Raw genomic sequence first — 14,758 nt, 5'->3', positions numbered from 1 at the left:
GATCATGACTTGAGCTGAAACCAAGAGTCAGACGCTTAACCAACTGAGCCACCCAGGTGCCCAAAGTGTGTGCCTTTTTTTTTTTTAATGTTTATTTATTTATTTTTGAGACAGAGAGAGACAGAGCATGAACATGGGAGGGGCAGAGAGAGAGGGAGACACAGAATCTGAGACAGGCTCCAGGCTCTGAGCTGTCAGCACAGAGCCCGACGCGGGGCTCGAACTCACAGAGCGTGAGATCATGACCTGAGCTGAAGTCAGACGCTTAACCGACCAAGCCACCCAGGCGCCCTGATTTTTTAATTTTTTTTTAAAGCTTATTTATTTTTGAGACAGAGAGAGACAGAGCATGAACAGGGGAGGGGCAGAGAGAGAGGGAGACACAGAATCGGAAGCAGGCTCCAGGCTCTGAGCCATCAGCCCAGAGCCCCACGCGGGGCTCGAACTCATGGACCGCGAGATCGTGACCTGAGCTGAAGTCGGATGCTTAACCGACTGAGCCACCCAGGCGCCCCAATGTTTGTTTATTTTTGAGAGCGAGAATGAAAGACAGAACATGAGCAGGGAGGGGCAGAGAGATAGGGAGACACAGAATCCCAAGCAGGCTCCAGGCTCTGAGCTGTCAGCACAGAGTCCAACGTGGGGCTCAAACTCACAAACCATGAGATCATGACCTGAGTTGAAGTCAGACTTAAGCCTAACTGACTGAGCCACCCAGGCACCCCAAGTTTGTGCTTTTTGAAGAGCTTGCTCATGTGTTTCCTAAAAGATTAATGATAGGTATCAACTCACTGTATTTATTAGGTTCCTTCCACTGGATAGGTTTAAAAGAGTGGTATAACAATTTAAAAATGCCACTAGTTTAATAGATTAGAAATCATATAATTTGTAATTGTTTAATTGGGGAATGAAAAAATTTGCATGCTAACTTTAAAATTGGTGAAGAGACACAGATTTATAAAATTCTTTTCATAGGGTGTTCAAAATTGTTTGAACACCCTACTTTAGATCATCTTTCTCCCACCCTACATCGATGATTTCAGCTCTAAATCTTAGTGCTGAGGCCAAGGAACTGAAGATTTCACTGGTGTCTGGCAACCATGTCCCCAGAGGAGAGGGCAGCTGTAAAAACTCCCAGACAGGCTGGCTCTGTGCCCAGGTCCAGCCAGCCTGCTGGAGAGCCAGTGCCCAGATGTGTGGCACAAACACAGCAGTGCTCCAGAATCCGAAAGAACCACGTGAGCTAGAACAAGAGGTATCTCAGTGAGAAACATTGTGGACTGATGACCAAAGGGACTTCCTAGTGCTTGATTGTCACACATGAGCCAAGGCCAGCACAAAATGGAGGCGGAAGATGAAATAAGAGGTGGGGGGCATACATAGTGTGGTAGAGGTCCAGTAATGTCTGGATTTCTGGTCAACCCAAATGGATAGCGTTTAGAGACAGATTTGGACTGATTGAACAACAGGCGCGTGAATGGCTCAGTCGGTTAAGCATCCAACTCTGAATTTCGGCTCAGGTCATGGTCTCAACGGTTGGTGACTTCGAGCCCCGCATTGGGCTCCACTGCCAGTGCGGAGCCTGCTTTAGATTCTTTGCCTCCCTGTCCGTCTGCCCCTCCCCTGCTCGTTCTGTGTCTCTCTCTCAAAATAAATACATAAACATTAAAAAAAAAATGACCAAACGTGAAGAATTGCTAAATTTCTTACACACTTGAGTTTGTGGTTGCAGATTGACACCTGCTACATGTGGAACGTTTTGTATACACTGTTGTTGGGTTCATAGGTGACCGGAAGCCCACTTAAGAATATATGGACCAATCCCAGGTTAAGCCCTAAGGATGAGGGCTGCCTGAGTGCAACTTTTTCTAGGCAAGTTTTTACCTGCCAAGAAGTGACCCGAATGGAACTATAAGAGTTGGAATGAATGTGAAGCTTTTCGGTGGGGTTTTGACAACATCCTTCTTTCTGAAGCCAACAAAGCTGGCTGCTGGACTCGCACAAACAGAACCTGTCAAACCTAACAGGAACAGATGGCTGCATCTTTGCCCACACTTGTTGTCCTCCTCACCCATCCACACCGCTTGCTACTGGAGCTGCCCCCCATGCCTGAGGCACAAAAGAAGCCATGAGTCACCTACAGGGAGCAGAATGTGGACAGGTTGGGGAACAGTCAATGCTTCTTCCAAACCCTAGAGAGTTCCTTTCCTCTGCTTCCTTCCTATAACTGTATTTCAGTGACAGGCCATCCAAATGGATTCCCTTCTCTGAGGGCATATAGCATAGGAATGGAATAATCCAGCACAGGGAGAGAGAGTAATGTATTGAATGTGGGTGGGCATACTGGAACCACTCAAATCAGAGGTTAAGGGGCCGTATGAGTCACCGGGAGCTTGTCACGGACAAGCTGTGTGTTTGGCTGCCGGGACTGAGCCTCTTCCTTCTGACCTTTGGCTGACGCATGCGGAAACACTTGTTCTTTTCACTGGGGCACACGGATTCCATGACGCTCTGTGTCAGTTTCCAAACACAAAGAAGAATTTCATCCCTGGCCCCTGAGCGAAGGAGCAGAGGTGGGAGCAGCCCGGAGGTGGTTGGGAATCCTGGCCCCATCACTTTCCAGTGCAGATGCTCCGGCAAGCAGGCACTTGAGATTTCTCCCGTGTCAAGTGGGGGGCTAATTACGCAGGTCTATGGGTTTTACAAAGTTCTGGTAAATCAGGAAGTTTTGTTCTCCATTCTGGGTTGAAACCAAGAGCCTGCTGGGTCTGCTCTTGCTACTTGTGGTGGGAGGGGAGGAAAAGGAGGTAGAGAAGGGACTGTTCTGGGTTGGAACGTGGCAGGTCTTTGGCCCTCTAGCAGCGTTTGATGGCTGCCGTGCAAGAGGCACTCCATCCTTGAATTGCATCAGGCGTGTGATTCAAAAGGTTTGTCAGCCCTGATGGAGGGATATGGCAATCTCACTCAATTCACAGCCTCTTTTAACAGTTCATTTGAAATTGCATCTAATTTAAGCTCATTCATAATCGCCTTTGATGTAAATAACCCCAAACGTAGAAGAGCCCATCCCGCAAGGCCTGGCAATTACTTCACAATGAAAACCTAACTGTAGGAACGTCAGTGTTGCTATGACAACCACAGAGAAGCCTGGTTGCCCACGGTTACCTATGTTAGCAGATGTCACTGGTGCTTGAGTCTTAGCTTGAATGAGCCTCGGGAGCATAATGGGGACAGGCAGTGGGAACTGTAGGAGCGGGTCTGGATGAAAGAACCTTCTTGCGCCCGTGGGCATCTCTGATATCCTTTTTGTTTTCTTACTGCTAATGGGTTCATGAAGAGTCTATTTCATTACAGGACCATTGAATTGTCATCTTGGAGCCAGAGAGTTCTAAGATGACCCCTCCTCTGAAAGGCCTTTCTTTTTTCTTTTCTTTTAAAAATTCTTTGTTACATTAAAAAAATAAGTAATATAAATATGTGGTTCAAGCCTCAAAAAGCACCAAAGGTGTATGGGGAAGTTCTCTTTCCTGTCCTTCTCTCCTGTCTGCCCACTTCCTGTTTTCCCCCGAAGGTGTTTTTTTAACACCTCTACAAATCAGTAGAAGATGTATTTCCTTTCTTTTTATTTTTATACAACAGTGTATAATACACACAGAAGAATAATGTATCATACACGTGTTCTGTACCTTGCTTTTTCCCTTAATATGTCTTGAAATTATTTCATATCAATCTATGAGTACTTCCTCAGTCTTTTTACAGTGCATAGTATTCCATTATATGGTTATGCCAAATGTAGTCAACCGGTCCCTAATAATGGCATTAAGGTTTTTTTTGTTTTTGTTTTTGTTTTAATTTTTACTGTTTATTTTTGAGAGAAAGAGAGACAGTGTGAGCAGGGGGCGAGGGCAGAGAGAGAGAGAGAGAGAGAGAGAGAGAGAGAGGGAGACAGAGAAACTGAAGCAGTCTCCAGGCTTTGAGCTGTCAGCACAGAGCCTGATGTGGGGCCTGAACTCACAGACTGTGAGATCATGACCTGAGACTAAGTTGGACACTTAACCGACTAAGCCACCCAAGTGCCCCATGTTGGTTTTGTTTTTGTTTTTAGTCTTTTTTTTTTTTTAAATTTTTATTTTAGAGAAAGAGCACAAGCAGAGGAGGGGCAGAGGGAGAGAGAGAGAGAGAGAGAGAGAGAGAGAGAGAGAGAGAGAGAATCTTAAGAAGGCTCCATGCTCAGCGCAAAGCCTGATGTGGTGCTCAATCCCGTGACCTTGGGATCTTGACCTGAGCCTAAATCAGAGTTGACACTTAACTGACCTAGCCACCCAGGTGCCCAAGTTTGTGGTTACAAAGAAGGTTGTAATGACTAGTCTTGCATTAATGCCATTTTGCATGTGTGAGTTATCTGTAGAATAATTTCTAGATCTAGAATTGCGGAGTATATGGATTTGTCACTTTAAATTGTCATCCACAGATCTTGTCCTGTTTTGTGTCCCCCCCGCCCCCCCCCCCCCCCCCCAGCCATGCATGTGAGGCCTGCATCCCCACAGCCTCACAAAGAGTGTTTTGTCCAACTTCTGGGTTTTTGCCAATCTGGTAGGTGAGAAATGTTACCTCAGCAGGATTAAAATCTGCATTTTTCTCTTGTGTGTATTTAATTTTATTGAACTATCTATTCATATGCTTTGTCTATTTTCCTATAGGTTTGTGGGCCTCTTTTTTAGGGGGAGCTCTTAGTATATTAGGGATATTATGTGATATGAATTTCAGTTATTTTTTCTGTTTCATTTGTCATTTACCTTTGATTTTGACAGGATAGCGTAATGGAGACAAACTTGGACTCTGGGGTCAGGCTGTCCAAGTTCACATTCCCGCTCTGCCGATGGGCTGCATGACTTTGGAAATTTGTTTCTCTGTGCTTTATTTTCCTCCTCTATAGAGTGGGGATAATAGTGCCAACTTCATACGGCTTTTATGAGGATTAAATTCTTAATATATTTAAGGTGTTTGTAATAATGCTCTGTATGGAACATAGTAAATTCTATATTTGATACATCTTATTTTTAGAACCTTTTTTATGGTTCCTGGATTTTGTGCCATAGTTAGAAAGGCCTTAAGAAACTTTCCCTATGCCCTCCTTTGCTGTGGCCATGATTTTTTTCACATACCTCTATCAGGAAAGCCGTGGTAGCTGAGTGGTTATAAGCACTAGTTTTTTTTGTTTGTTTGTTTTTTGTTTGTTTTTTGAGAGAGAGAGAGACAGAGAGACAGAGAGACAGAGAGAGAGAGAACCCCAAGCAGGCTCCATGCTCAGCACTCAGTGCAGAGCCCAACTTGGGGCTCAATCCCACCACTCTGGGATCATGACCTGAGCTGAAATCAACAGTCAGATGTGAAACCAACTGAGCCACTCAGGAGCCCACACGCACCCCGTTTTGTTTTTTTTTTAATGTTTATTTATTTTTGAGAGAGAAAGAGACAGAGTGCGAGTAGGGGAGGTGCAGAGAAAGAAAGGGAGACACAGAATAGGAAGCAGACTCCAGGCTCTGAGCTGTCAGCACAGAGCCTGACGCGGGGCTCAAACCCACGAACCACAAGCATCACGACCTGAGCCGAAGTTGACAGTTAACCGACTGAGTCACCCAGGCGCCCTCACTGTGAAAGTTTATTTTATTTATTTGAGAGAGAGAGGAGCAGTAGTTTTTGAGTCAGGCAAACAAGTTTCAGTAGCTGCTCTAGCACTTACTAGCTAAGTGACCTTGACCAAGTAATTTTGTCTCCCTAAATGAGGACTAAAATGATACCCACTTATAAGGTGGCAGTGGTGATTGGAACCGTGGCAGCTACATGGTGAGTGGGAATGCAAAGTCAACGGTGGCCATTGTTTTTGTTATAATGGTACCGGCCATACTTCTATCCATTTAATTTCAATTCTCTGCCTTTCCAGTTCCCTAAGTGCAGGGGCTATGTCTTGTTTTTTTTTTTTTATCCCCAGAGATCCACATGGAAAGGCCTCAATAAATGCTGATTGATGAATGAATAGAGAAGCAGGCTTAAAGCACTTTAGAGTTGCTTAGTGTAGATTATCCCTGGCAGTTTACAGAGAAGAAAATGGAGGCAGAGTGATTTGCCCAGGGTCAGAGTCAGAACGGGACCTGGAACTTTTGACTTCCAATCTTTGAGGGACCTGTTCTTTTTTTTTTTTTTTTCTCTTAAGTATATATATATATATACATATATGTACACCTATATATGTACACATATATATAGGTGTACATGTATACCTATATATATGTGTACATATATATATATGTATATATATGTATATATATATGTATATGTATATATATGTATATATATATGTATATATATGTATATATATATGTATATATATGTATATATATATGTACACCTATATATATATATATATTTACATATATATATATATTTACATATATATATATATTTACGTTTGTTTATTTTTGAGACAGAGAGAGACAGAGCATGAACGGAGGAGGGTCAGAGAGAGAGAGGGAGACACAGAATTGGAAGCAGGCTCCAGGCTCTGAGCTGTCAGCACAGAGCCCAACGCGGGGCTTGAACTCATGAACCGCAAGATCGTGACCTGAGCTGAAGTCAGATGCTTAACCAACTGAGCCACCCAGGCGCCCCTCTCTTAAGTATGTTTATTTTTGAGAGAGAGAGAAGGAGCACAAGCAAGGAAGGGGCAGAGAGAGAGGGAGAGAGAGAGAATCCCAGGCCGGCTCTGCACTGTCAGCACAGAGCCCAACTTGGGGATTGATCCCACGAACCATGAGATCATGACCTGAGCTGAAATCGAGAGTTGGACGCTCAACCATCTCAGTCATCCAGGTGCCCCTTGAGGGGCTCTTCCCACCAAAAGGCAGCAGCTGGTTGCAACCTTCGATGCCATGTTGGCCCCAGACTAAGAGGGGCCATGTTCAGAATCCTTCAACAGCAGACATCTCTACCCATTACTGCACATTGGTATCTTCCATTGTGTCTTCTGAAATACCATTCATTTTCCTTGTTTTTAGCAGATCCATTAACAACAACAACAACAAAAAGACCTGTGTGGAATTGAATTGAATTTCTCTGGGCCTTGGCTTCTCCATCTCTAAAATGGGAGCAATCGTTGATTATTGTTCCTCCAACAAACATTCATAGAGCCTCTGCAGACTCTATGTGCCTATTCGTGCCTACGGTGGACACCGAGCCTGCAGAGATGGACGAGGCCAGAGCTCTGCACGTGGAGAGCTCAGAGAACAGCGGTGCCACCAGCCTAAGACTCCATCAGCAATGCCCGCCTCTTCTTTAGATCGGTTGGGCCTGTACAGAAGCCCTCACACGGTGCTTTGGAGAACACAGCTGAAGAGCTGTTTATCGGGCTCGGGGCAGAGTTAAGGAAACTTCAGAGAGGATGTGACATTTGAGCTGCCTTCTGAAGGGTAACTAGGTGTACCAAGTTTATTGACCTTGCTCTGTTTATAGATTTATCTTGGCTGACGATGCCCTTTATATGACAGGCCTTGTTGGGAGCAGATACAGAGATTATTCAGGAGCTCAGGGCTTTGTACTTCTTTCTTTATTTTTATTAAAAAAATTTTTTTAATGTTTATTTTTGAGTGAGAAAGAGAGAGCATGAGCTGGGGAGGGGCAGAGAGAGAGGGAGACACAGAATCTGAAGCACGCTCTGGGCTTTGAGCTGTCAGCACAGAGCCGGACGCGGGGCTCGAACTCACAATCTGTGAGATCATGACCTGAGCCGTAATGGATGCTTTACTGACTGAGCCACCCAGGCACCCCAGGGCTTTGTACTTCTTTGATGTGATGATGCTTCCTTGAGCTGAGCCCTTGCAACTCCCCTTTCAACTTCTGTCCGCAGTGTGGGAGTGCCAGATTTAGCAAGTGAAAATACAAGACTCTAATCAAATTGGAATTGGAGATAAACCATATTTGTTTGGGACGCAACTGATACTAAAAATTTATTTGTTGTTGTTTATCTGAAATTCTAGTTTGGGAAACCTGTGTTTTATCTGGCAAACCTACCACAGTACACACCACAGAAATCTCTCTGCTGGGGTCCCGTTTCTTTCTTTTTTTCTTTTTTTCAATGTTTATTTATTTTTGAGAGACACAGAGACAGAATGCGAGTGGGTTAGGGGCAGAGAGAGGGAGAGGGAGACACAGCATCCGAGGCAGGCTCCAGGCTCTGAGATGTCAGCGCAGAGCCCGATGTGGGGCTCGAACTCATGAGCTGTGAGATCATGACCTGAGCTGAAGTCAGACTCTCAACCGACTGAGCCACCCAGGTGTCTCTGGGGTCCCTTTTCTTCAGCAGGTTGTCTTCTGAGACACAGAAAATTTGGGATGGCTCATGCCCTGCTGCTTTCCTCAGCACCCATATCATTCGGTGAGAAAACAGACACATCTTTGTGATTCTAAACATTGAGAGAGAAGGCTACCTCACTGCTGCCCTCAGAGGAAACTACACCAACCCTCTTACTTCCTGCCAGTGTAACCCACCCACCACTTTCAGTGTTCTCCAGATAGGAAGGAGACATCAGTGTCTGTGTTTGCTGATAGACTCAAACTTCAGGAGATAAGCATTCCAAGAATGCTAAAGTTTGGGACGCCTGGGTGGCACAGTTGGTTGAGCGTCTGACTTTGGCTCAGGTCATGATCTCACAGTTTGTGGATTCGAGCCCCGTATTGGGCTCTGTGCTGACAGCTTGGATCCTGGAGCCTGCTTTGGATTCTGTGTCTCCCTCTCTCTGCCTCTTCCCCTACTCAACACTCTGTCTCTCTCAAAAATAAATAAACATTAAAAATATTAAAAAAATAGAATACAAAAGTTTGTCAGTAAAGCAACCCCATCCCCTGTAAGCTGGTTTAATAGCATGTGCTGGTGTGCACACATACATTTCCTAGCTCTCTTTGCTGAGAGGGTCTGGAACAGTGACACTCCAGTTGCAAGGAACATAACTCGAAGCCCAGTCTTCCTTTCTAAACACCATTCTCCAAAAAAAGGAACTAGGGCTTGATAAATGGCTGATTCCAGGATTGGGGCAGGGGAAATACAAGACGAGCCTGGAGCATTGTGTCATGACAGCAAGTAAAGAAGTGATTAAAAAAAAAAAGAAAAGACTAAAACAAAATGAAACTAAAAACGAACAATGGATGGGGATGTGTCAAGAGGACTTGGCCAGTCTGAAAGAGCTCCCGATGGCCAAAGGGGGAACAATTTGAGCAACAAAAGAAATAACCCAAATAAGTGATTATGAACAAATGATTGAATAAATAAATAAATAAATGGGAGAGAAGGAATACATCTTCCTTACAGGATACTTCCAAATAACTTATGTAGATCCCCCCTCTTGCCAAGAGATAGGGCTTAAATTTCTCTCCTCAAGTGTGGGCTGGGCTTGGTAGTAACTTTTAAGCAAGTGAGTATGGAAAGATAACAACTTACCAGTGAAGAAACCTGGCAGACACCCCCTTCACCAAGTGATCCAGGTTAACATTACCACGGATAAATCGTGGTGATCTCCCGTTACCACCATGTGATGAGTTGAGAAGGGCTCTTTCACCATCTATGTATTCTTTCTCCAAACCCTTAAACCCACTCTATCACGAGAAACCATCAGGCAAAGTCAAATGGAGGTACATTCTTTTTTGTTTGTTTTTTTTAAATATATTTTTTTAATGTTTATTTCTTTTTGAGAGAGAGACAGCACATGAGCAGGAGAGGGGCAGAGAGAGAGAGGGAGACACAGAATCTGAACTGTCAGCACAGAGCCCAACGTGGGACTTGAACTCATGAGCCATGAGATCATGACCTGAGCCTGAGTTGGATGCTTAACCGACTGAGCCACCTGGGCACCCCTCAAATGGAGGAACATTCTTAAAAATAGCTGAGAAGTATTCTATAAAAGGTCAAGGTCGCGAAAAGCCAGAGAAAAGACTGACAAACTCACTGGCCAGAGGTGAGTAAGGAGACATGGTGACTGAATGCAGTGTGGCATCCTGATGGGATACTGGAATGAAAAAAGAACATTAGTGGAAAAGCTGGTGAAATCCAAGTGTACAGTAAATGTACCATCATTTGTTTCTTCACCTTGACAAGTGAAGCACAGGAATGTAAGGTGTTAACCTTCAGAGAAACTGGGTGGGAAAATATGGAGAACTCAATGTATTATCTTTGCAACTTTCCTAGAAGTCCAAAGTAAAAAAATGAAACAGACAACGGAAGGTGGTTTAAATACATAAGAGTTCAGTTTCTTTCATGTAAATTAAGTTCAGAGGTAAGCAGTCTGGGACTAACATGCTGGCTCCATGGTCATCGGGGATCTGGGCTACTTCTACAGATATTCTGCTATTTTTAAGCCTTTCTCTTCATAGTGCAAGATGGCTGCCAGAATGCCAGACATCCTGGCTATATTCCAGGCATCAGGAAGCAGGGAGGAGGAAGGACAAAGGAAGATAGGAATCCTTTCAGTTGAGGCTTTTCCCTTTAAAGAGCTTACCCAGAAACCCTACTTCCACTACATTGGCTGGGGCATATCTAGTTGCAAGGGAGGCCGGGGAATGTCATCTTTCTCTGAGTGCATTGTGCCCTGAGTAAAACCAGCAATCTGTTACTAAGGGGAAAAATGCATACTGGCTAGGCATCTGGCAGTTCTTGAGCCTTCTGTTCCTATGCATAACGTGGTCTGTGACTTTCTTAGCTCAGCTGTACATGGAGGAAGGAAGACAATCTCCCTTGAAGGCATCTTTTCTCTATAATGATTCTCTTGGCTTGAAGAAGGGGAAATGTCACAGTACTTCCTACCAGGCTGACCACTCACCTCCCTTTATAGATCTCTCCATTAAAATCTTAAGTTTCCTGGGGCACCTGGGTGGCTCAGTTGGTTAAGCATCTGACCTCAGCTGAGGTCATGATCTCACAGTTCGTGAGTTTGAGCCTCACATTGGGCTCTGTGCTGACAGCTTGGAGCCTAGAGCCTGCTTCAGATTCTCTCTCCCCTCCCCCCCCCCGCCCCTCCCCTGCTCATACTCTGTCTCTCAAAACTAAATAAACATTACAAAACATGAAAAAAAAAAACCCACTTCAGTTTCCTGCTTCTCTTCACTGGTGAAGATTGGAGGTGAGCACTGAAGGACAGTTTATCTTCTCTTTAGTCAGCCGTGTGCGTAATCTCAGAGTCTTTTGCTCTGGGACTCCAGATCTTCATCCATTTATGATGGATACCCATTCTTTGTTGAAAATATTGTAAATTGAAAATACAGTTAAAACACCTCATCTACCAACCATCACAACTTAGCCTAGCTGGCTTTAAATGTGCTCAGAATGCTTACTTTAGCCTACGGTTGGGCAAAATCATCTAACACAAAACCTATTCTATGATAAGGTGTTGAGTATCTCATGTAATTTATTGAATACTGGACTAAGAGTGAAAACCAGAATGGTTGTATAGGTACAGAGTAGTGGTAGGTGTATCACTTGTTTATTCTCATGCTCCCGGGGTTGACTAGAAGCCGGGGCTCTCGGCTGATTGCCGGCACCATGAGACAGTATTGCACTGCGTGTGGCTCGTCCAGGAACAGATTACATTCAAAATTCAAAGTATGGTTTTCACTGAATGCACACTGCTTTTGCAACATTGTAAAGTCGAAAAATCAGAAGTCAAGCCATCCTCTGTCAGGGACTGTCTGTATAGGTAAAATTTGGGGGTGATATTACATAGGGAAAGCCTATGTAATATCCTGTTAAACAGGTTTCCACTGAGAAGGTTGAGAAGCAAGATCCATGGGGCATGCATTTTATATGATCTGGTGTTAGGACAGATTGGTACCTCTCCCTTCCCCAGAAGGTAATTTGGCAGATATATCCAAAGTCTTCAGAATATTTATATCCCTGTAATGTAACCTTCTGGAAATTGGTTTGTGTCTCAGGGAAGAAATCTGAATACAACAAACAGGAAACTACTCAAAGTGGGGGTGGCTCAGTTGGTTAAGTGTCTGACTTCGGCTCAGGTCATGATCTCACAGTTCATGGGTTTGAGCCCCATGTTCTGCTCTGTGCTGACAGCTTGGAGCCTGGAGCTTGCTTCAGATTCTGTGTCTCCCTCTCTCTCTGTCCCTCCCCCGCTCATGCTCTGTCTCTCTCTGTCTCAAAAATAAACAAAACATTAAAAAAATTAAAAAAAAGAAACTACTCAAAGACATTAATTTCAGTGATATTTATAATGTGAAAAAAAATAGGAACCAATTTAAAGGCCAATGATGGACCTTTCATTAGGTGGGATTTTATGTAGCCAAAATAATACGGTTCATTTTGATTCAAGAATAACATGGAGATGTGTTTATATTATGAAGTTAGGTGGAACTAAATGGGTTTCAGGGTTGCGTATACAATATGATCAACCTAAAAAATTTGGGGAGAATACATGCACCAGTGTGCTACTTTAATTATCACTGGGTAATAGGGATTTTAATGTAATAGAAATGTTAGAAAAAAAACCCGAAAATATTCTGGATAAAGGCAGAAAAATGTAAGGAAGAAAAGGTATGTGGGTGATTTTATTCTTTGTTTTGGGTTATCAAAAAATGCAATTTGATAACTTAGAGTCAAGACCAACCAGTAGGGGCGCCTGGGTGGCTCATTCAGTTAGGCGTCAGACTTGGTTTTGGCTCAAGTCATAGTCTCATAGTTCATGAGTTCAGGCCCCACATTGGGCTCTATGCTGATAGTGTGGAGCCTGATTGGGATTCTCTCTCCCCCTGTCTCTGTCCCTCCTGCATTCTCTCTCTCTCTCTCTCTCTCTCTCTCTCTCTCTCTCTGTCTCTCTCAAAATTAAAAAAAAAAGAAAAAAAAAGAACTGTGTCCTGCCCAACTTCTCCCTGCTTTCCTGGGGAAACCTGTCCAAGTCTTAAATTTTTCCTCTGGGTCAAAATAACATGCTCAGGTTGCCACTTCTTGATTTATTGATTTTAGGCATTATCTGTTGGCTTCCTGATAAGGTAGATGAAGACTTAGGTCTCTTATACCCCTTAGTGGGTAAATAGTGGCCTTCCAAAGTTCATGTCCATCTAGAATGTTGGAATGTGACCTTTATTTGGACATAGGGTTTTTGTGAAGGCAATTGAGTTGAGGATCTTGACATGAGACCATCCTGGAGTTGGGTGGGCCGTAAATCCAGTGACTGGTGTCCTTGTTAGTTGGGGAGAGGACCCACAGAGACATGTATAGAGAGAAGAAGGCCGTGTGAACACTGAAGCAGGGACCAGAGTTATGTAGCCCCAAACCCAGGACTTTCAAAAGTGATTGGGAGTCACGAGAGGCTGGAAGAGAAGCATGGAATGAATTCTCTCTCACAGCCTCCAGAGGGAACCAACCTTGCCAACATCTTGATTGCAGACTTCTAACCTCTGGAATTGGGAGAGAATAAATTTCTTTAATTTTTAAAAATTTTTTATGTTTTTATTTTATTTTTGAGAGAGACAGAGAGACAGAGTGCGGGCAGGGGAAGGGCATAGAGAGAGAGGGAGACGCAGAATCTGAAGCAGGCTCCAGGTTCCGAGCTGTCAGCACGGAGACCGACGCAGGGCTCGAACTCACGGGCTGCGAGATCATGACCTGAGCTGAAGTCAGACGCTTAACTGAGTCACCCAGGTGCCCCTAGAGAGAATAAATTTCTACTTTTTAAAAAAAAATTTTAATGTTTATTTACTTTTAGGGGAGAGAGAGAGAGAGAGAGAGAGAGACAGAGCACTAGCAGGGAAGGGGCAGAGAGAGATGGAGACGCAGAGTCCGAGGCAGGCTTTAGGCTCTGAGCTGCCAGCACAGGGTCCATTGTGGGGCTTGAACTCACGAACCGTGAGATAATGACTAGAGTTGAAGTCCAGAAGTGGAACCTTAACCAACTGAGCCACCCAGGTGCCCCAACCTTTTTTGTTTTTAAACTTCCCAGTGATCTTTCTAGTACTAAGCATGCATTTCGTTTATAATGGGAGAAAATAAAGTTTATTAGGAAAGAGGGCTAGGATGTGAAAATGTAGTGTTCGGGGAAGAACAAAGGCACTCAGAATCTGGCTGAGGTTGGGTAAGCGTGACTCTGTGTTGAAGAGAGATGCTGGTGGCTCAACATGACTAAAGACAGAAACCACCTGTGGCAGCACAGCTACCATTTACTCCAGAAAGTTCTTGCCCAGGAAGATAAGATTGTAAACCATTAAATATTTGACCATTTGCCTTGGAAATTCCTGAAAGCCAATTTATTCAAACAAGAGATTGCACAGTTGTGCACATAGCTCTTTTCCCAGAACCATTGGCTGTTCCCCTGGGCAAAAACTCCACTTGCCAAACAACTGTTGACTGATAAAGACTTGCTCTAAGGCTCCTGCCTTGCTGTGGCCACCACTGATCCTAAACTGTAGTAACAGACCGGACTTAAATCACTTGAGCTCAGACACCAAAACCCAGTAGGTATCTGCCTCTGGACTCCCCCTTCTGAGACCCTCCCAGCCTTGATCGAGGTGGAGCTCCTGCCTCTGACAGCAGTTAGGTAAAAAATCCGGCTTATTTGTTGCCCAGGATATTCCGGTGGCCTTACTGAGCAGCCACGGTGTACAGGTGTTTGAGTGTGTGTATGTGTGTGCTCGCTTGTGTGAGAGTGTCTGCAGGAGGAAGTGTGTGTCCGTGTGTGTGTGTGTGTGTGTGTGTGTGTGTGTGTGTGTG

Source organism: Panthera pardus, unplaced genomic scaffold, assembly GCF_024362965.1.
Source record: "Panthera pardus isolate Hobbes unplaced genomic scaffold, ASM2436296v1 HiC_scaffold_24, whole genome shotgun sequence".
In the NCBI taxonomy this organism is placed as follows: domain Eukaryota; kingdom Metazoa; phylum Chordata; class Mammalia; order Carnivora; family Felidae; genus Panthera; species Panthera pardus.
Note: the sequence above shows the minus strand (reverse complement) of the source record.